At 44.4% G+C, this 24,354-nt stretch overlaps 1 protein-coding gene across 3 annotated transcripts in view; it reads right to left on the bottom strand.

Moving 5' to 3' along the window:
• Positions 1-20,784, bottom strand: part of GDPD4 (glycerophosphodiester phosphodiesterase domain containing 4) — a 151,091-nt gene extending 130,307 nt beyond the window's left edge. For 2 of the 3 annotated variants that reach the window (XM_040339982.1, XM_040339984.1), the window contains exon 1: positions 20,683-20,782. The gene's annotated coding sequence lies outside the window, so the exon portion shown is untranslated. Of the gene's footprint in view, positions 1-20,682 lie in introns of all 3 variants that reach the window. The other variant, XM_040339983.1, reaches the window with a different exon arrangement.
• Between the last annotated feature and the right edge of the window lie 3,570 nt (positions 20,785-24,354).

The following is a 24,354-nucleotide window of genomic DNA, read 5'->3' as shown; positions in this document are numbered from 1 at the left end:
CCTGTGGTTAACTCCCAAACTGCAACTGTCATTTTCACTATAAACAATGCAATTTAAATGCATTTTTTGCTGTGAAAATGACAATGGTCCCAAAAATGTGTCAAAATTGTCCGAAGTGTCCGCCATAATGTTGCAGTCACGAAAAAAATCGCTGATCGCCGCCATTAGTAGTAAAAAAAAAAAAAATTATAAAAATGCAATAAAAGTATCCCCTATTTTGTAAACGCTATAAATTTTGCGCAAACCAACCGATGAACGCTTATTGCGATTTTTGTTTACCAAAAATATGTAGAAGAATACGTATCGGCCTAAACTGAGGGAAAAAAACGTTTTTTTACATATTTTTTGGGGGATATTTATTATAGAAAAAAGTGAAAAATATTGAATTTTTTTCAAAATTGTCGCTCTATTTTTGTTTATAGCGCAAAAAATAAAAAACGCAGAGGTGATCAAATACCACCAAAAGAAAGCTCTATTTGTGGGAAAAAAAGGACGTCAATTTTGTTTGGGAGCCACTTCGCACGACCGCGCAATTGTCTGTTAAAGCGACGCAGTGCCGAATCACAAAACCTGGTCTGGGCATTTAGCTACATTTTGGTCCGGGGCTTAAGTGGATAAACCACGTGCCGACCACCCGATGCAGATGTACTGTGGCAAGGTGGCTCGGCTGCGCAAATTTCCATACTGGTACAGGAGCCAATCAGCGGTTCTGGCAGACTCGGTGTCTGCCGGCCGCCTGCGATCGTTCCCCTCAGACAGAACGGGGATCTGCCGAAGTAAACAAGGCAGATCTCTGTTCTGTCAGGGGATGACACTGGAAGACGGATCTGTGTGCTTCCCCACTCAGAGTCCCCCATACAGTTAGAAATCCTGATGTTAACCCCTTCCCTGACAGTGTCATTAGTACAATGTCAGTACATATTTTTAGCTGTAATAATGTCACTGGTTCTCAAGAAAGTGTAAAAAATGTTAGGTGTCCGATCTGTCCACCGCAATGTAGCAGTCCCGCTAAAAATCAATGATCACCACCATTACTAGTAAAAAAAAAAAAAAATATGCCATAAATCTATCCTCTATTTTGTAGACAATATACCTTTTGCGCAAACCGATCAATATACGCTTATTGCGATTCTTTTTTACCAAAAATATGTAGCAGAATACATATTGATTAATATAACTGAATAATGTAACTGATGAATAAATTAGTTTTTTTATATATTTTTTGGGATATGTATTATAGCAGAAAGTAAAAAATATATACAGGGAGTGCAGAATTATTAGGCAAATGAGTATTTTGACCACATCATCCTCTTTATGCATGTTGTCTTACTCCAAGCTGTATTGGCTCGAAAGCCTACTACCAATTAAGCATATTAGGTGATGTGCATCTCTGTAATGAGAAGGTGTGTGGTCTAATGACATCAACACCCTATATCAGGTGTGCATAATTATTAGTCAACTTCCTTTCCTTTGGCAAAATGGGTCAAAAGGACTTGACAGGCTCAGAAAAGTCAAAAATAGTGAGATATCTTGCAGAGGGATGCAGCACTCTTAAAATTGCAAAGCTTCTGAAGCGTGATCATCGAACAATCAAGCGTTTCATTCAAAATAGTCAACAGGGTGCCGCAAGAAGCGTGTGGAAAAACCAAGGCGCAAAATAACTGCCCATGAACTGAGAAAAGTCAAGCGTGCAGCTGCCAAGATGCCACTTGCCACCAGTTTGGCCATATTTCAGAGCTGCAACATCACTGGAGTGCCCAAAAGCACAAGGTGTGCAATACTCAGAGACATGGCCAAGGTAAGAAAGGCTGAAAGACGACCACCACTGAACAAGACACACAAGCTGAAACGTCAAGACTGGGCCTACAAATATCTCAAGACTGATTTTTCTAAGGTTTTATGGACTGATGAAATGAGAGTGAGTCTTAATGGGCCAGATGGATGGGCCCGTGGCTGGATTGGTAAAGGGCAGAGAGCTCCAGTCCGACTCAGACGCCAGCAAGGTGGAGGTGGAGTACTGGTTTGGGCTGGTATCATCAAAGATGAGCTTGTGGGGCCTTTTCGGGTTGAGGATGGAGTCAAGCTCAACTCCCAGTCCTACTGCCAGTTTCTGGAAGACACCTTCTTCAAGCAGTGGTACAGGAAGAAGTCTGCATCCTTCAAGAAAAACATGATTTTCATGCAGGACAATGCTCCATCACACGCGTCCAAGTACTCCACAGGGTGGCTGGCAAGAAAGGGTATAAAAGAAGAAAAACTAATGACATGGCCTCCTTGTTCACCTGATCTGAACCCCATTGAGAACCTGTGGTCCATCATCAAATGTGAGATTTACAAGGAGGGAAAACAGTACACCTCTCTGAACAGTGTCTGGGAGGCTGTGGTTGCTGCTGCACGCAATGTTGATGGTGAACAGATCAAAACACTGACAGAATCCATGGATGGCAGGCTTTTGAGTGTCCTTGCAAAGAAAGGTGGCTATATTGGTCACTGATTTGTTTTTGTTTTGTTTTTGAATGTCAGAAATGTATATTTGTGAATGTTGAGATGTTATATTGGTTTCACTGGTAAAAATAAATAATTGAAATGGGTATATATATTTTTTTTGTTAAGTTGCCTAATAATTATGCACAGTAATAGTCACCTGCACACACAGATATCCCCCTAAAATAGCTAAAACTAAAAACAAACTAAAAACTACTTCCAAAAATATTCAGCTTTGATATTAATGAGTTTTTTGGGTTCATTGAGAACATGGTTGTTGTTCAATAATAAAATTAATCCTCAAAAATACAACTTGCCTAATAATTCTGCACTCCCTGTATATTTTTTTTGTTAAATTGTCGGCTTTTTTTGTTTATAGCGCAAAAAAATAAAAACCGCAGAGGTTGTACCACCAAAAGAAAGCTCTATTTGTGGGGAAAAAAAGGCATGAATTGTGTTTGGGTACAGCTTCGCACGACCGCGCAATTGTCAGTTAAAGTAACGCAGTGCCGTATCGCAAAAAATGGCCTGGTCATTAAGGGGGTAAATCCTTCCGAGGCTGAAGTGTTAACCACTTCAGCCTCGGAAGGATTTACCCCCTTAATGACCAGGCCATGGACGTAAACCCAATTCATGAAATTTGAGCTGGGTACATATATCTGCAGTATCTCTCTTCAAAGAACCAAGTCCCATAGCTCTCTCCTGACCTGTTTCTCTGCTATCAGCCTGATGACTCCTGACAAATTCTCAGACACGTCAGATAAAAGAAGTCTGAAATTTCTGTCAGGGGTGATTGCTAAAATAGATTAGCAGGGAGCTGGCCCTGTTACAAATCACCTCTGAGACTCTCTGCCTATGATGAGAGGGGTTGTGTGCCTTTCCTCCAATCAGCAATGTTAGCTATCTTGGCCCAGACATCACTCTCTGTGTGTTAACCACTTCCATACCAGGCACTTACGCACCTTCCTGCCCAAGCCAATTTTCAGATTTCAGCACTGTCGCACTTTGAATGACAATTGCGCGGTCATGCTACACTGTACCCAAACAAATTTTGTATCATTGTGTTCCCACAAATAGAGCTTTCTTTTGTTGGTATTTGATCACCTCTGCGATTTTTAGATCACCTCTGCGATTTTTATTTTTTGCGCAACAACTAAAAAAAGACTGGGAAAAAAAAAAAAAAAGTTTTTATTGTTTTATGTTAATTTCTTTGTAAATAAGTAAGTTTCCTTTTTCAATTATGGGCACTGATATGGCAGCACTGATGGGCACCGATGAGGTGGCACTGATGGGCACCGATGAGGTAGCACTGATGGGCACCGATGAGGTGGCACTGATAGGCGGCGCTGGTATGCGACACTAATGGGCACTCATAGGCGGCACTGATAGGCACTCATAGGTGGCACTGGGCACTTATAGCGGCACTGATGGGCACTCATAGGTGGCACTGATGGGCACTTATGGGTGGCACTGATGGGTACTTATGGGTGGCACAGATGGGCACTATTGGTGGGCACTGGGCATAAATGGACACTGAGGGGGGGCACTGATGGCATTGCTGGGCATCACTCCAGTCAGTGCCCATGTTGCCAGTCAGTGCCCATTTGTGGGCACTGATTGGCATTTATTGTGCTCTTTTTTTTTATTATTTTTCTTTTTAAGTTTCTTTTTATTGTTTTTATGGGGCCATGGTGGCTTCCCTGGTGGTCCAGTGTGGGCATCCGAGGGGGGGGCTGCGCTGATAAACAATCAGCGCGAACCCCCCCTGTCAGGAGAGCCGCCGATCGGCTCTCATCTACTCGCATCTGTCAGACGCGAGTGAGGAAGAGCCGATCAACGGCTCTTCCTGTTTACATCGTGATCAGCCATGATTGGACACGGCTGATCACGTGGTAAAGAGCCTCCGCCGGAGGCTCTTTACCAAGATCGGAGGTGCAAAGTGTCAGACCCACGGGCGCGCTGCGGCTGTTATCCTGCAGGACGTCAATAGACGTCCAGTCAGGATTTCAGAACCATTTCTTGGACGTCAATATACTATTGACCGGGCGGGAAGTGGTTAACCAGGAAGAGAAAATCTCTGAACTTTCTAAACAGTATATAAATGTGAAGACAGCAGATACACAAGTATTCACCCCTGTGTATCATCTGAGGTTGTTCACTTCACTGGGTGTATGGAGGGTTTACATCCACTTTAAGTGAATTACCTGGAATTAAATTTAGCCCAAGTTCAGCAAATTTTTCAATAAATTTGCCTAAATCCAGCCATAGACGTTCAAATCTCGGCTGGTTTAAACCAGGTATGGGCAGGTTGGTTGTACCGATCAACTTAGGTACAGCCAGCCTGCTGGATTTTACATACACAAACCCTTCAAATGACAGGTTTGGTGGATGACTTAAATCTGAGTGTGGTGTGATGGTATTCAGGTACAGCCTCAGCAACCGCATACTGGGGCAGCGCAGTGGCGTAGCGTGTGTTGTCAGCGCCTGGGGCGAGACAAGTAATTTGGGCCCCCCTCTGACCCATGGATTTACCTATTTTCAGCTATATCCAGTCTGGTCACATGATCCACCATGTGAGACAGCGGTGGCTGTAGGGAAGAGGAGAGCGTGCTTGATAATGACTGGTAAAGCCTGGAGTGGTGACATCATGCATATGTTCCTATGTCCCACCTGTTGTTGGCGCACCCTCCTCTTCACACTCGTGACAGCGCCCCTCCAAATTTTGCGCCCAGGGCGGTGGCCCCCCTCGCACCCCCCACGCTAGGCCACTGGGGCAGCGTATTTTTTGCTGTGCAATCAAACAGTATATTTTTCATTTTGGAATGATCTTGGTTTGCAGACAGCAGTAGCAAAGCGATCTACTACATTATTATATGAATCATATCAGTTATATAACAGCAAAGCATATACCAACTAACAGAGTATATACATACAGCAGAGTGTATATACCATGGAGATGGGTAAACAGCATAACATACAGCAGAGAGTACACCGTGGAGATGAGAAGAGTATATTACAGCAGAGGGTATAGAATGGACGAGAGTAAAGTAATATAACGTACAACAGAGTGTATACAACAGAGAAGAATGGAATATACAATATTCATTAGAGTGTATACAATAGAAAGAGTAGAGTATATTACAGTAAAACCTTGGTTTGAGAGTAACTTGTGTAGCGCCCTGTTACCATTGAGGGGGCGCTATGTGTTAAATTATAGTTGAGCAGTAGTTTGGCTCAGAATGATTATTCTAAATTGTTGGTTCTGTTCAGTTCGGCTGGGTTGCACAGGTTTCCCCCTGACGGTGGGTGTCGCTGTCACCGCAGGTCACGGTTGGAAAGGCAACAGGCTGGATGTATTGGGTATCTCTCTCTCAGAAGGGTCTCAGGGGGCGTGGTCAACCCACTGTGCATGCTGGGAATGGGTACTTAAGGGACAGATGCCGTTTGGCAGGGTTCGTCTTCCGATCCCGACCTGATGGCCCTCCTGGCCTCAGGGATGTTGAACTGTCTCATAGCCTCGGGGCCGGCTGGCCCCCGAGGCCTAGCAACTGAGAGTAGGCCAGGGGTTGACAAATTTTCTTGGAATCTAGGAGCCAGCTAAAAATGTTAGGAGCCAGAAAACGCGCCCCGTCCCGACGATCTTGCGCGCAGAAGCGAACACATACGTGAGCAGTGCCCGCATATGTAAACGGTGTTCAAACCACACATGTGAGGTATCGCCGTGATTGGTAGAGCGAGAGCAATAATTCTAGCCCTAGACCTCCTCTGTAACTCAAAACATGCAACCTGTAGAATTTTTTAAACGTCGCCTATGGAGATTTTAAAGGGTAAAAGTTTGTTGCCATTCCACGAGCGGACGTAATTTTGAAGCGTGACATGATGGGTATCAATTTACTCGGCGTAACATTATCTTTCATAGTATTAAAAAAAAATGGGGATAACTTTACTGTTGTCTTATTTTTTAATTAAAAAAAGTGTAATTTTTTCCCAAAAAAGTGTGCTTGTAAGACCGCTGCGCAAATACGGCGTGACAGAAAGTATTGCAACGATCGCCATTTTATTCTCTAGGGTGTTAGGATAAAAAATATATATAATGTTTGGGGGTTCTAATTAGAGGGAAGAAGATGGCAGTGAAAATAGTGAAAAATTACATTAGAATTGCTGTTTAACTTGTAATGCTTAACTTGTAATACCAACGGCCACCACCAGATGGCTCCAGCTTACACATCTGGTGGTAATAACTTGTAATACCAACAGCTCACCACCAGATGGCGCCAGCTCACAAAAAGTCAAGCCCTTCCAAGCCAAGTCGCCAGGACCCTATTTCTAGTCGCCATGGCGACCGGGATTTGTCGAGCCCTGGAGTAGGCCCAGGAGTTTCTGGGGCCTACTGATCCAGGGATGGTCCTTCGCTACCTTATCTAAGGAAGGAAGCTGAACCAGTGGGATTCAATTGATGGACGTACCCTGGCGGATTTACCTCACTGTGCTGCCAGTCTGGCTGAAATATTCTTGGCACCGTGAGTCGTGTAACTTTTGTTGGAACTATATCGAGTGTGCAGTCGGTTACATGATCTTGTGGCAGAAGATCGTGGGACGGCCTGACGACACTTGTCGGGTCTGTGGCAGAGACTTTGTCGTGCTTCGCACCAGCTGCTAGACCGGTGAGAGTGGGCCTGTCTGGTGGTCCTCTGGATCTAAGTGGTACCCGTGATCGGTTTTGACCTATCGGTTAGGAATCCATCGGTTAAATTTAAAGCAAGTTGGCTTTTTTTTAACCGATGGTTAAATAACCTATGGGGCCCACACTCGATCGGTTTTGACCGATGAAAACGGTCCATCAGACCGCTGTCCTCTGTTTAACCTATCGTGTGTACGAGGTCTTAGGGGTGCCTCTCTTCTCTTTTATAACCTGTAAAAAAAATTGCTTTGATATACAAGTGCTTTGGATTACAAGCATGTTTCTGGAACTAATTATGCTCGCAAACCAAGGTTTTACTGTACACAAAAAAGAGTAATTACAATGGTAAAGATGGTATATAACATACAGCAGATCATATGTAACAGACAACAATTGGTTATATAACATACAGCAGAGTATACTGGAGAAGAGTGCAATAAATAACATGCAGCAGACTATATACAACAACAGTATATACAGTTGTGCTCATAAGTTTACATACCCTGGCAGGATTTATGATTTCTTGGCCATTTTTCAGAGAATATGAATAACACAAAAACATTTCATTCACTCGTGGTTAGTGTTTGGCTGAAGCCATTTATTATCAATCAACTGCGTTTACTCTTTTTTAACCACTTGCTTACTGTGCACATATACATACCCCCTTCTTGCCCAGGCAAAATTTCAGCTTCTGGCACTGCGTCGCTTTAACTGATAATTGCACGGTCATGCGACATGGCTCCCAAACAAAATTGACGTCCCTTTTTCCCCCATAAATAGAGCTTTCTTTTGGTGGTATTTGATCGCCTGTGCGGTTTTTATTTTTTGTGCTATAAACAAAAAAATGCGTAAATTTTGAAAAAAAAACAATATTTTTTACTTTTTGCTATAATAAATATCCCATTTAACCGCTTCCTGACCGCCGCATGTACATTTACGTCGGCAGAATGGCACGTACAGGCACATTGGCGTACCTGTACGTCCCTGCCTTTCCGCGGGTCGGGGGTCCGATCGGGACCCCCCCCCCCCGCTACATGCGGCGGTCGGATTCCCTCGGGGAGCGATCCGGGACGACGGCGCGGCTATTCGTTTATAGCCGCTTCGTCGCGATCGCTCCCCGGAGCTGAAGAACGGGGAGAGCCGCATGTAAACACGGCTTCCCCGTGCTTCACTGTGGCGGCTGCATCGATCGAGTGATCCTTTTTATAGGGAGACTCGATCGATGACGTCAGTCCTACAGCCACACCCCCTACAGTTGTAAACACACAGTAGGTGAACACTAAATCCTACAGCACCACCTGTGGTTAACTCCCAAACTGCAACTGTCATTTTCACAATAAACAATGCAATTTAAATGCATTTTTTGCTGTGAAAATGACAATAGTCCCAAAAATGTGTCAAAATTGTCCGAAGTGTCCGCCATAATGTCGTAGTCACGAAAAAAAAACGCTGATCGCCGCCATTAGTAGTAAAAAAAAAAAAAGAAAAAAAAATGCAATAAAACTATCCCCTATTTTGTAAACGCTATAAATTTTGCGCAAACCAACCGATAAACGATTATTGCAATTTTGTTTGGGAGCCATGTCGTACGACCGCGCAATTGTCTGTTAAAGTGACGCAGTGCCGAATTTCAAACACCCCTTGGGTCATTTAGCAGCATATTGGTCCGGTCCTTAAGTAGTTAAAAAAAAAAAAAAAAAAATCTCAGTTTAGGCAGATATGTATTCTTATACATATTTTTGGTAAAAAAAAAAAAATATCGCAATAAACGTATAGTGACTGGTTTGCGCAAAAATTATAGCGCCTACAAAATAGGGGACATAATTATGATTTTTTTAAAAAAGAAATTTTTTTACTAGTAATGGCGGCGATCTGCGTTTTTTTTATTGGGACTGCGACATTATGGCGGACTCATCGGACACATTTTTGGGACCATTCACATTTATACAGTGAACAGTGCTATACATATGCACTGATTACTGTATAAATGTGACTGGCATGGAAGGGGTTAACACTAGGGGGCGAGGAAGGGGTTAAATGTGTAGCCTAGTGAGTGATTGTAACTGTGGGGGAAGGGGACTGACTGGGAAGGTGACCGATCTGTGTCCCTATGTACAAGGGACACAGCATAGGTCTCCTCTCCCTGACAGGACGTGTATCTCTGTGTTTACGTGCATCGTGTTCCCAGTAACGCGGCGGGAGCGCGCTCCCCCTATCGGCTTTAAAAGACAAGGACGTCATATGACGTCCTGTCAGAACAACTGAGCTACTATGCCACCGTCAATTGACGGCGGCTGGTAGATAAGTGGGTAAACCATAATGACAACAGAAACTATCCAAATTACCCTGAACAAAAGTTTACATACCCCAGTTTTTAATACCGTGTATTGTCCCCTTTACCATCAATGAAGGCTTGAAGTCTTTGGTGGAATTTGTGAATGAGGCTCTTTATCTCCTCAGATGGTAAAGCTGCCCATTCCTCTTAAGAAAAAGCCTCCAGTTCCTGTAAATTCTTGGTCTGTCTTGCATGAACGGCACGTTTGAGATGTCCCCAACATGGCTCAATGATATTGAGGTCAGGAGACTGAGATGGCCACTCCAGAACCTTCACTTTTGTTCTGCTGTAGCCAATGACAGGTGGACTTGGCCTTGTGTTTTGGATCATTGTCATGTTGGAATGTCCAATGTTCCTGGATGATGAATGCAAATGTTCCTCCAGTACTTTTTGATGACATACTGCATTTATCTTGCCATCAATTTTGACCAAATTTCCTGTGCCTTTGTAGTTCACACATTCCCAAAACATCAGCGATCCACCTCCGTGTTTCACAGTAGGGATGGTGTACCTTCCATCATAGACCTTGTTGACTCCTCTCCAAATGAAGTGTTTATGGTTGTGGCCAAAAAGCTAAATTTTGGTCTCATCACTCCAAATGACTTTGTGGCAGAAGGTTTGAGGCTTGTCTCTGTGCTGTTTGGTGTATTGTAAGTGGGATACTTTGTGGCATTTGCGTAGTAATGACTTTCTTCTGGTGACCATGCAGCCCATCTTTCTTCAAGTACCTCCTTATTGTGCATCTTGAAACAGCCACACCACATGTTTTCAGAGTCCTGTATCTCACCTGAAGTTATTTGTGGGTATTTCTTTGCATCCCGAACAATTTTCCTTGCAGTTGTGGCTGAAATTTTAGTTGGTCTACCTGACCGTGGTTTGGTTTAAACAGAACCCCTCATTTTCCACTTCTTGATTAGAGTTTAAACACTGCTAATTGGCATTCTCAATTTCTTGGATATCTTTTTATATCCCTTTCCTGTTTTATACAGTTTAACTACCTTTTCCAGCAGATCCTTTGACAATTCTTTTGCTTTCCTCATGACTCAGAATCCAGAAACATCAGTGCAGCACTGGATGAAAGATGCAAGGGTCTGTCAGGAGTCCAGAAACTCATTGACCTTTCATAGACACACATTAAGACGAAATTCCGCTCAAGCCTGCCTTGCATACACACGGTCACACAAAAGTTCGGTGAACTTTTGACTGCCAAGAACACGGTGGCGTAAATGACTACGACGAGCCTAGAAAATGAAGTTCTATGCTTCTGAGCATGTGTCGATTTGTTTCTGAGCATGTGTCGGAAAAAAATAGATCCTGCTCTCTATCTTTTTCCAGCAGTTTTTCCGTTTATCTGTTTGCTTGTAATTATGCCCTGTACACACGATTGGTTTTCCTGTTGGAAAAAATTTGATGGAGCAAACCATAAGCTCTCATCAGACTTTTTCCAACAGGAAAAGTGATCGTGTGTACGGGGCATAATTACAAGCAAACAGATCACAGGTGAGGATGGTTACCTTTAACCAGTTAACAACCGCCCTATAGACGATATACGTCTACAAGGCGGTTGCTTAACTCTGGGAGGACGTCCATGGACGTCCTCCCAGAGTCGCGCTCCCGTGCGCCCTCAGGGGCGCGCACACGGGAATGTCCGTGACTGCCGGGTCCTCACGGATCACGGTAAATCGCCGCTGATAGCGGCGGTTTACCACGTGATCGCTCCGTCCAATGACGGAGCGATCACTTGTAAACAAACCGGCGTCATGTGATGACGCCGGTTCCTCCCTCCCCTCCCTGTACCGAACGGTACAGTGTGAGAGAAGAGGGGGGGGAGAGAGCGGATGCAGCACGAGTGCTGTGGGCTGAATCTGTGACACATGCAGTCACAGATCCAGCCAGCCATCCATCCCTGCACAGCCATCCCTGCCCCATACTGTGCAATACACAATACCAATACCCCACAATACTCTGCAATACCGCACACTACTCTGCAATACCCCACAATACTCTGCAATACCCCACAATATTCTACAATACTCTGCAATACCCCACAAAACACTGCAACGTCGCCTATGGGGATTTTTAAGTAGCAAAGTTTGGCGCCATTCCACGAGCGTGTGCAATTTTGAAGGGTGACATGTTGGGTATCTATTTACTCGGCGTAACTTCATCTAAAATACTACATTTGCTAAATTTTATAACAGAAACAAAGAAAAATAAATTTTTTCTACAGAATTTTCAGTCTTTTTTCTGTTATAGCGCAAAAAATAAAAAACCCAACAGTGATTAAATACCACCAAAAGAAAGCTCTATTTGTGTGAAAAAAAGGACGAAAATTTCATTTGGGTACAGTGTTGTATGACTGAGTAATTGTCATTCAAATTGTGAGAGCACCGAAAGCTGAAAATTGGTCTGGTTATTAAGGGGGTTTACGTGCCCAGTGATCAAGTGGTTAATAGCCATTCAACCCTCTTTGTGTCAACTTGTGTGCATGTTATCAGGCCAAAATCACCAGGGTATGTAAACTTTTGATCAGGGTAATTTCTGTTCCCATTATGATATAAAAAGAGTAAACACAGTTGATTGATAATAAATGGCTTCAGCCAAACACTAACCATGAATGACAGAAAAGTTTTTGTGTTATCATTCATATTCTCTAAAAAATGGCCAAGAAATCATAAATTCTGCCAGGGTATGTAAACTTATGAGCACAACTGTACCATGGAGAAAAGAGGAGTATATAACATACGTCAGAGTATATACCAGTGATGGCGAACCTTGGCACTCCAGATGTTTTGGAACTACATTTCCCATGATGCTCATGCACTCTGCCGGGTAGTAGAGCATCATGGGAAATGTAGTTCCAAAACATCTGGGGTGACAAGGTTCCCCATCACTGGTATATACAGTACAATGGAGTACAATGAAGAACAGTGGAGTATCTAACATATAGCAGAGTGTATACAATGGAGAATACTTGAGTATATAATATACAACAGAGTATATGCAATGGAAAAAAGTGGCGTATATAAAATAGAGTACAGTATATACAGTACAATAGAAAACACTGGAGTATATAACATATAGCAGAGTGTATACAATGGAGAAGACTGGAATATATAATATACTGTACAACAGAGTATATACAATGGAGAAAAGTGGAGTATATAACATACAACAGAGCATATACAGTACAATGAATAACAAAACATACAGCAGAGTGTATACAACAGACAGGGTGGGGTAAACAACATGCAGCAGAGTGTATACAATGGAGAAAAGTGGAGTATATATAACATACAACAGTGTGCATGCGATGAAGAAAAGTACAGAATATAATATACAGTATACAATACAACAGATTGTATACAACAAAAATAGTGGGGGTATATAACATACATCAGAGTATACAGTAGAGCAGGGCTATTTTTTAGGGGGAACTTGGGGGAACTCAGTTCCACCACCTCTGGCTCAGACCCTTTGGTGCCTGCTCACCACAATCACTTGTAAACACAGAAGTCTGGTTTCTGTGTTTACAAGTGACAGCTCTGCACTCTGTGTTTAACCCCCTGAACTCTGCACTATGTATGTAATGCAATCCTGGTATTTAATGCCCCTTTAAGACCCTTCTACTGTTTGTGAAATCTGAACGGGGTCGTGGTTGAGTTCCTGCACCTATTTTCTGAGAAAAAAAGCTCTGCAGTAGAGTATATGGAATGGTTTTCAGGTACAGAATACTTTGGCAGCATATTTCTGGCTGTGCAATTATATATTTTTTTTCTTTTGGAATGATCTTGGTTTGCAGACAGCAGCACACCGATCTGCTATTATATGAATCATATCAGTTATATAAGAGCAAAGCACATACCATCTAGCAGAGTACAGTATATAGTATACAGCAGAGTGTATACCATGTATAATGGGGAGGGCTGATAACACTGCTGGGGATGCATCAGAGGCTACACTGAGATCTCAGAACATTAAGCTGAGCGCACACAGGATTTCTGGCAGAATCAACAGCTGTTTTTTGTTTTTGCGCTAATCGAACAGATATTAGACACGTGCGATTCGTTACGTACGAATTTCCGAAAATTCATACATTCGGAAGCATTCGAAATACGAATTTCTATTCTTTTGAATTTTATTCGAAATATGAAATTTCGTTGACAAATTTCGTTTCAGGAGTGGGAGACTGCTCAAACTGGTACTGGTAGTCGATGGGAGATTCAGAATTGGACAAAACAAGAATGTTTGTTAATATCGTTTTATTATTGTCATAATAATTACGATTATTCGGTATGATGAAGTTAAAAACCCAGGAAGTCAGCACAGCACAGGGATGGTGGGAGCCCCTCATAATGAGCACAGCACAGGGATGGTGGGAGCCCCTCATAATGAGCACAGTAGGGGTACAAGCCCAGGAGGAAGCCAGCACAGCACAGGGATGGTGGGAGCCCCTCATAATGAGCACAGCAGGGGTACAGCCCCAGGAGGAAGTCAGCACAGCACAGGGATGGTGGGAGCCCCTCATAATGAGCACAGTAGGGGTACAGCCCCAGGAGGAAGTCAGCAAAGCACATGGATGGTGGGAGCCCCTCATAATGAGCACAGTAGGGGTACAGCCCCAGGAGGAAGCCAGCACAGCACAGGGATGGTGGGAGCCCCTCATAATGAGCACAGTAGGGGTACAGCCCCAGGAGGAAGTCAGCACAGGGATGGTGGGAGCCCCTCATAATGAGCACAGTAGGGGTACAGCCCCAGGAGGAAGTCAGCAAAGCACATGGATGGTGGGAGCCCCTCATAATGAGCATAATGAGTCGACGACTGCCATATTGAGAAAGGTATTTTTTGCTTTTTAAATTCATCATAACGAATGTTCGTAATTGTTACGAAAAATTAACGAATCTAACGAAAATTCGTATTTTGTACGAAACTAATCCAAATTGAATTTCGGACACGAATTACGAAATACGAATTTTCGTTTAATACGAAACGGAACTAAACTAATTTATTGGCGGCTCACATGTCTAACAGATATAACAAAATCAGTTTAATGGTAGATTTACCAAACCAATAGGAACCAAATACGTTGATTGTTAGGGTCTGCATACACAGTTCTTAGCTATGGTGGCTGCTTTAGTTTACTTTTTCAGGCTCTGCCAGTAACATGCAATTTGTCCTGAAGTGACAACGCCTACTCGCTGTATCTATGGAGGAGAAGCGTTGTCACATTAAGCTACTCTCTTCTGATTAAGGGCCCATTCACACTGTAATGCAGTGCGGGAGAGCCGCAACCCCACGAGGCTTCCCGCGCCGCATTCAGATGTGATAAGCCCTTGCAATCTGCTGCGGGGGTCAGTTCAAGTTAATGTCGCAAAACCATTGAGTTTGCCCGCACCGGATCGCAGGGTACAAAAGTACCCTGCTATGCAGATGCTGCACGTTTCAAAAAGTAGTGCATGGACTGCTTTTGGTGCGGTGTGATTTCAGCCCATTCAAAATGAATGGGGCTTAAATCGAACTGCATGCGATTCACAGTCGAGTCGTAATGCGCTTTGTGAATGGTTCCAAAGTCTTCTGGGACCTGTTATGTGTCCCAAAAGGCTGTGGGGGAAAGAGGGGGTGCAAACTTCTGGCTCAGGTCACTGCGACGCATCTGACCAGAAGTGAGAGCAGGTACCTGTCAGAATCAGGTACCCGCTCCCCCCTCTCTCCCAAAAAAGTGCCAAATGCTGCAGAGGAGAGGGTTGCAAACAAATGGAAATTCCTCTTTTGGGTAAAGTTTGGCTTTAATAAAGGAATTCCGCTCACTTTGGGAGATTTCCTTTAATTTATTGATGTATCTCTAGGACAGGAAGTGAAGGGAAATTTCCCCAATGATACGCAGACAGCAAAAAAATAACCTGGCAGGGGTTTAAACGCCTTCCCTATTTTATCCAATACTAAGACAAATGGCTATACATCCATTGTCTGTATGATCCAAATGAAAAAAAATATTCATGCTTTATATATACCTAAATTTGTACATTTGATGCCAGCTGAAACAGCTGCTAAAAATTACAAATGCATCAATGCAACACACCACCTATGGTTTCAGACAAACCTGAAATGGCACTGTGTATAAAGCATTAGCTTGTTTTGTTTTTTTCTTTATTACAAGTTACTAAAATTACCAGACAATTGCCTTGCGTGTAGCCAAAGGGCCAGATTCATGTACATCTGCGGCGGCGTAACGTATGTCCTTTACGTTACACCACCGCAAGTTTTCAGCGCAAGTGCCTGATTCACAAAGCACTTGCCTGTAAACTTGTGGCGGCGTAGCGTAAAGCCGTCCGGCGCAAGCCCGCCTAATTCAAATGGGGCGGGGACCATTTAAATTAGGCGCGTTCCCGTGCCGAACGTACTGCGCATGCGCCATCCCTAAAATTTCCCGACGTGCATTGCGCTAAATGACGTCGCAAGGACGTCATTGGTTTTGGCGTTAACGTAAATGGCGTCCAGCGCCATTCACAGACGACTTACGCAAACGACGTGAAATTTCAAATTTCGACGCGGGAATGACGGCCATACTTAACATTGGCTAGACCACCTAGGGGCCATGTTTATCTTTACGCCGCGTATCACTACGGAAACGACGTAAATTAACAGCGAGGGGCAAAGCGGACGTTCGTGAACCGGCGTAACGAGTCATTTGCACATTCTACACCGACCGCAATGGAATCGCCACCTAGCGGCCGGCCTAGAATTGCAGCCTAAGATCCGACGGTGTAACACAGTTATACCTGTCGGATCTTAGGGAGATCTATGTGTAACCTGATTCTATGAATCAGGCGCATAGATACGACCGGCCGGATTCGAAGATACGACGGCGTATCAGGAGATACGCCGCCGTATCTTCTTTATGAATCTGGCCCAATGTGTCTAAATTTGCCCGACAATTTTCCTTTGTATGTGTAATGTTTCTGAAACAGCCCAACAATTGCCCACTGTGTGGCCAATGTGGCTGACATTGCCTGTCAAGTTCTCTGTGTGTGTGGTGTGTGGGTTTGGCAGTCAAAGAGGTTGAACTTGCCTGCAATCTGCCCTAAGTATGACCAAAGTATCTAAATTTGCCTGACAATTCCCCTGTGCATGTCTAAAGTGGCTGGAACTGTCCAACAAATGCCCAATGTGTGGCCTACGTGGCTGAAATTGACTGACAATTGAGTATGGTCCAAGTGGCAAAAATTGCCCTGTGTCTGTGTATGAAATTCCCTGACAATTGCCCAATGTGTGGTCAAAGTGGCTAAAATTGTCCAACAAATTCTCAGTGTATGATCAAAGTGGCGAAAAATGCCCAGTGTATGGTCAAAGTGCCTAAAATTGCCCAACAAATGCCCTCTCTATGACCATATTAGCTGGAATTGTCACACAATTGGTCTTTGTATTGCCAAATAAACAGAAACTGCCCTACAATTGCCCTGTGCATGTCCAACGAGTCTGAGACCCCATACACACTATTAGATTTTCTGCAGATTTTTATCTTCAGATTTACTAAAATCATCTAATATGAGGTCAAACCTGTAAGGCCCCGTACACACGGTCGGACAAAACCGATGAGAATGGACCGAGGTTCAGTTTCCTCGGTCCAAACCGACCGTGTGTATAGCCCATCGGTCTGTTTTCTTTTGGTCCAAAATGTTAAAACATGCTTCGAAAACCGAACCGATGGACCGATGCCCGATCGGTCCAAACCGATGGTTAGTACAGAAAAGCATCGTTCAAAACCCGCGCATGCTCAGAATCAAGTCGACACATGCTTGGAAGCATTGAACTTCGTTTTTTTCAGCACGTCGTGTGTTTTACGTCACCGCGTTCTGACCCGATCGGTTTTTGAACTGATGGTGTGTACACATATCAGGCCGTACGGCCACTTCAGAGGTGAACCGATGAAAACGGTCCGTCGGAACATTCTCATCGGTTTTGTCCGACTGTGTGTACAGGGCCTAAGAGTTTTAATTTGTATGCAATCAAGCAGACCCTTCCACTACATGGTTTTGGTAAATCTGAAGACAAAAATCTGCAGAAAATCTAATAGTGTGTATGGGGTTTGAAACTGCCCGACAATTGCAACAGTGCCTGAAATTTGCGGAAAATTGCAATATGTGCCCAGAGAGCACGACTATTATCCGACAATTGCAATATGTGTCCAGAGAGCCCGACAATTATCCGACAATCGCAATATGTGTCCAGAGAGCCCGACAATTATCCGACAATCGCAATATGTGTCCAGAGAGCCCATCAATTACCCGACAATCACATGTGCCCAGAGAGCCCGACAATTTCCCGACAATCACATGTGCCCAGAGAGCCCGACAATTTCCCGACAATCACAATATGTGTCTAGAGAGCCCGACAATTACCCGACAATCACAATATGTGTCAAGAGAGCCGGTCAATTACCCGACAATCACAACATGTGCCCAGAGAGCCCGACAATTTCCCGACAATCACATGTGCCCAGAGAGCCCGACAATTTCCCGACAATCACAATATGTGTCTAGAGAGCCCGACAATTACCCGACAATCACACTATGTATCTAGAGAGCCCGACAATTACCGGACAATCGCAAAATCTGTCCAGAGAGCCCGACATTTACCCGACAATCGCAATATGTGTCCAGAGAGCCCGACATTTACCCGACAATCGCAATATGTGTCCAGAGAGCAAGACAATTATCCAACAATCACAATATGTGTCCAGAGAGCCTGACATTTACCCGACAATAGCAATATCTGTCCAGAGAGACCGAAATTTACCCGACAATCGCAATATGTGTCCAGAGAGCCCGACAATTACCAGACAATCACAATATGTGTCCAGAGAGCCCAACAATCACCCGACAAATGCACTATCTGTCCAGAGAGACCGACATTTACCCGACAATCGCATTATGTGTCCAGAGGGCCCCACAATCGCAATATGTGTCCAGAGAGCCCAACAATTACCCAACAATCGCAATATGTGTCCAGAGAGCCCAACAATTACCCAACAATCGCAATATGTGTCCAGAGAGCCCGACAATTACCCGACAATCGCAATATGTGTCCAAAGAGCCCGACAATCGCAATATCTGTGACAATTACCCAACAATCACGATATGTGTCCAGACAGCCCGACAATTACCCGACAATCGCAATATCTGTCCAGAGAGCCCGACATTTACCCGACAATTGAAATATCTATCCAGAGAGACCGACATTTACCCGACAATCGCAGTATGTGTCCAGAGAGCAAGACAATTATCCAACAATCGCAATATGTGTCCAGGGAGAGCCCCACAATTACCCAACAATCACAATATGTGTCCAGAGAGCCTGACATTTACCCGACAATAGCAATATCTGTCCAGAGAGACCGAAATGTACCCGACAATAGCAATATGTGTCCAGAGAGCCCGACAATTACCAGACAATCACAATATGTGTCCAGAGAGCCTGACAATTACCCGACAAACGCAATATCTGTCCAGAGAGACCGAAATTTACCCGACAATCGCAATATGTGTCCAGAGAGCCCGACAATTACCAGACAATCCCAATATGTGTCCAGAGAGCCCGACAATCACCCGACAAACGCACTATCTGTCCAGAGAGACCGACATTTACCCGACAATCGCAATATGTGTCCAGAGGGCCCCACAATCGCAATATGTGTCCAGAGAGCCCGACAATTACCCAACAATCGTAATCGGTGTCCAGAGAGCCCGACAATTACCCGACAATCGCAATATGTGTCCAGAGAGACCGACATTTACCCGACAATCGCAATATGTGTCCAGAGAGACCGACAATTACCCAACAATCGCAATATGTGTCCAGAGAACCCGACAATCACCCGACAAACGCACTATCTGTCCAGAGAGACCGACATTTACCCGACAATCGCAATATGTGTCCAGAGGGCCCCACAATCACAATATGTGTCCAGAGAGCCCGACAATTACCCAACAATCGCAATATGTGTCCAGAGAGCCCAACAATCGCAATATGTGTCCAGAGGGCCCCACAATCGCAATATGTGTCCAGAGAGCCCGACAATTACCCAACAATCGCAATATGTGTCCAGAGAGCCCGACAATCGCAATATGTGTCCAGAGGGCCCCACAATCGCAATATGTGTCCAGAGAGCGCGACAATTACCCGACAATCGCAATATATGTCCAGAGGGCTCCACAATCGCAATATGTGTCCAGAGAGCTCGACAATTACCCAACAATCGCAATATGTGTCCAGAGAGCCCGACAATTACCCGACAATCGCAATATGTGTCCAAAGAGCCCGACAAACGCAATATCTGTGACAATTACAATATGTATCAGAGAGCCTGACAATTACCCGACAATCGCAATATGTGTCCATGGAGAGCCCTACAATTACAATATGTGTCAGTAAGCCTGACAATGACAATTACCCGACAATTGCAATATGTGTCCAGAGAACCCGACAATTACCCGACAATGACAATATCTGTCCAGAGAGCCCGACAATTACAATATGTGTCAGAGAGCCTGGCAGTTTTTACCCGACAATCGCAATATGTGTCCAGAGAACCCGACAATCGCAATATGTGTCCAGAGAACCCGACAATCGCAATATGTATCCAGAGAACCCGACAATGGCAATATGTGTCCAGAGAACCCGACAATCGCAATATGTATCCAGAGAACCCGACAATCGCAAAATGTGTCTAGAGAGCCCAACAATCGCAATATGTGTCCAGAGAGCCCGACATTTACAATACAATATGTGTCCAGAGAGCCCGACAATTACCCGACAATTGCTCTGCTTATGGCCAGCAAGACCCCTCCGGCTAGCATTACAGACACACGTGTGTCCGATGCACTACCCCAACCTGAACATAAGAGGGCGCCCTCTATAGCAAACGGTCACCTAATGGAAGCAATGCATTGTTCCATTACAAAGTGCAATCCATGGTGACCCCCTGTGGAGGGCATGAGAGGCAGCCGACCACCCAGGGAAGGTATAGGAAGGAGAGGCAGGCTGGAAAGTAAAGCACAGACATAACAGCACGATTCTCCAGGCAGCACAGAGAAGAACAAAGCCATTGTGTGCCCAGGATCAGCGGTGCCCAGGCTCACCCCTGCAGATGGCATGGCATTGGTATGAGAGGCGAGGCTCCTACCCTGTACCTGGGATCCTCCGGAGTGCAGACGCTGATCGCAGCAGAGCTGGCAGAGACTGGAGGCAGCCTGGGCTGTAATTGTAGATTATTACAGAGCACAGCCCACAGAGGGAGGCGCTACAGGCTGCCTGCTATACTGCAACACTACTGACCCCCTTCTCCATGGGCACAACCTGGCAGGGGATGTGACACTAACACTATTCTCATCATCAGCCAAGGGATGATTCACAGCTATTTTAGTGCTGTCTCCTGGCACTGGGGATGCTCTGGTGACAGCACTGTGCAGCTGCTGCAGAACATCTTGCTGAACTGGCTACAGAACTGTTTCCAAAGTGATCCCTGATCTTATAGATCAATCAACTCATGGAGGAACTCATACAATTTACCTCCAGGTGTCAAGGAATCTCTGATGATTATATATGCAGCTTACAATAATACGTGTGCAATAAAAGAACATAACAAGAAAATAAAAAGTGGCTTGTTTAGCATGCTGGTCATCCGTATAAATATCACTCTGTATGGAAAAAACAGCAGTAAATGGCCAGGAAAAGGAATGCAGTGACAAATGTCTTCTTAGGGTGATCAGTGGGAAGAATGTCCCTTACATTGGTGATCAGTGGGAAGAATGTCCCTTACATTGGTGATCAGTGGGAAGAATGTTCCTTACATTGGTGATCAGTGGGAAGAATGTCCCTTACATTGGTGATCAGTGGGAATAATGCTCCTTACATTGGTGATCAGTGGGAAGAATGCTCCTTACATTGGTGATCAGTGGGAAGAATGGTCCTTACATTGGTGATCAGTGGGAAGAATGTCCCTTACATTGGTGATCAGTGGGAAGAATGTTCCTTACATTGGTGATCAGTGAGAAGAATGCCCCTTACATTGGTGATCAGTGGGAAGAATGCTCCTTACATTGGTGATCAGTGGGAAGAATGGTCCTTACATTGGTGATCCGTGGGAAGAATGCCCCTTACATTGGTGATCAGTGGGAAGAATGGTCCTTACATTGGTGATCAGTGGGAAGAATGTCCCTTACATTGGTGATCAGTGGGAAGAATGTTCCTTACATTGGTGATCAGTGAGAAGAATGTCCCTTACATTGGTGATCAGTGGGAAGAATGCTCCTTACATTGGTGATCAGTGGGAAGAATGTTCCTTACATTGGTGATCAGTGGGAAGAATGTTCCTTACATTGGTGATCAGTGGGAAGAATGCTCCTTACATTGGTGATCAGTGGGAAGAATTCTCCTTACATTGGTGATCAGTGGGAAGAATGTCCCTTACATTGGTGATCAGTGGGAAGAATTCTCCTTACATTGGTGATCAGTGGGAAGAATTCTCCTTACATTGGTGATCAGTGGGCAGAATGTCCCTTACATTGGTGATCAGTGGGAAGAATGCTCCTTACATTGGTGATCAGTGGGAAGAATGTTCCTTACATTGGTGATCAGTGAGAAGAATGCTCCTTACATTGGTGATCAGTGGGAAGAATGTTCCTTACATTGGTGATCAGTGGGAAGAATGTTCCTTACATTGGTGGTCAGTGGGAAGAATGTTCCTTACATTGGTGATCAGTGGGAAGAATGTTCCTTACATTGGTGATCAGTGGGAAGAATGTCCCTTACATTGGTGATCAGTGAGAAGAATGTTCCTTATATTGTTTTTTTGGGGGATTTGGTCCGTTTCCCCACTACTAGCACAGGGGGATCTGGCATTTTGTTGAAGCCAGACAGTCTAGGATAGATGTTTCTTTGTAGTATATAATTGCTGTGCACACGCTGCTTAGGCTATCTCATGCTGGAAATGTTATGATTTTCCTCTGTGTTTCCTATAGTGGGGGAGGTGTAGCACCCCTGGCACACAAGCTGACCATAGTTTGGACAGTGCATAGCTGAGTCTTTCCATAGACAGCTGTCCTTTTGGAAAACATTCTATTTTGAGTTTCAGCTTCTGGTCTCATATACTGTAGTACAGGGAACATAGTAAAACAGGCTTTATGGATTCCAACTGACATTTTAAAAAAATAGCGATATTAAAGCACCAAGGTTCTTCTATTCTTAGTGGCGCTTTAAAATAAAAAAAAAGCCTTTTCTTTAAGGAGTTCAATAGCTCAAGCTTTAAATGAGACGGTGCAGCGACTCCTTCCTCTCTGCCTGCTCTGTTCAGGTGAGGCCGGTTATAGAGAGTCCTAAAGCAAACCCTGTCTGTCATCCTGCGCTTTTACCCATAGTGCTCCATGGATCCTGTGCCACAGGAGCACCCTATTTTACATTTTGACAGCTTTTGCTGCAGTATACATCTTCAATCCGAAGCATCCCCCTGCAGTACTTCTTTTCTACCACTAGATGGTGACAGCCTTTCAGGTTGAACTATGGCTCCTTGGGAGGACACTAACACACTGGCCTGGCCTACTGCATTGCACAACGCTTACATGTCATTATGTGGGAGCTGTTCAATATAGAAGTAGATTTCCTCCACCCAATGAGAAGGAAGGGTGCTTGATGTCACTAGACCAGTACTGGAATTTTGGAGAAAAAAAAAAGGTGCGTGTAAAAATGTTGTTTAAAAATTGTGCAAAAGGGGAATAATACATAAAACCATATATAGTTGACCCAACTCTTTTATTGTTTCCCATCCACTTTTTTTACTGCCCTCCAACCACCCACCTCTAAATTTACGTTACAGCCAGAGGGGTAAGTTCGCATTACAACCAGCCGTGATGTTTCGATTTGCATTGTGGCAATTTTAACCCAGAATGTTGAGTATGACAGGCGGCTATGACAGTTACAACTCAGCACTTCATTGTAAAGTTATCATTGGAATAGATAAAAAATCCTCCCAGGGATTGAAAAAAAGGCGCTGGCAAGAGAGCTTCTGCAGCATTGTCACCAGGGGAGGACAATGCTTTACTTATCCGGACAGGATCATGGGTGACGAAGGACCAGGATTGGATTGGTGTCACTTCTGTGTGAGTGGCGTGCAGGGAACTTGTAGGTACTCATACATTGTGCATTAGAAGTAGAATCTCTTCTCATTTCCCCTTCCATCCCCACACCCCTTTTATCAGTGTCCGTGTATACCCCTTATTCCTCTCGGTGCTCATTTATTACACATTCACTCATCTCAGTGTACCCTCATTCCACATTCACCCTCCCAGTGTACCCTCCTTCCACATTCACTCATCCCAGTGTACCCTCATTCCACATTCACCCTCCCAGTGTACCCTCATTCCACATTCACCCTCCCAGTGTACCCTCCTTCCACATTCACTCATTCCAGTGTACCCTCATTCCACATTCACCCTCCCAGTGTACCCTCATTCCACATTCACCCTCACAGTGACAGTGTACCCTCATTCTACATTCACTTATCCCAGTGTACCCTCATTCCACATTCACTCCTCCCAGTGTACCCACATTCACTCATCCCAGTGTACACACATTCCACGTTCACTCATTCCAGTGTACACACATTCCAAATTCACTCACCCCAGTGTACCCACATTCACTCATCCCAGTGTACACACATTCCACATTCACTCCTCCCAGTGTACCCACATTCCACGTTCACTCATCTCAGTGTACCCTCATTCCACATCCACTCATCCCAGTGTACTCTCATTCACTCATCCCAGTGTACCCTCATTCCACATCCACTCATCCCAGTGTA

Source organism: Rana temporaria, chromosome 2, assembly GCF_905171775.1.
Source record: "Rana temporaria chromosome 2, aRanTem1.1, whole genome shotgun sequence".
Taxonomy (NCBI): domain Eukaryota; kingdom Metazoa; phylum Chordata; class Amphibia; order Anura; family Ranidae; genus Rana; species Rana temporaria.
The sequence above is the reverse complement of the archived record's forward strand: the minus strand, read 5'-3'. Positions and strand labels throughout refer to the sequence as shown.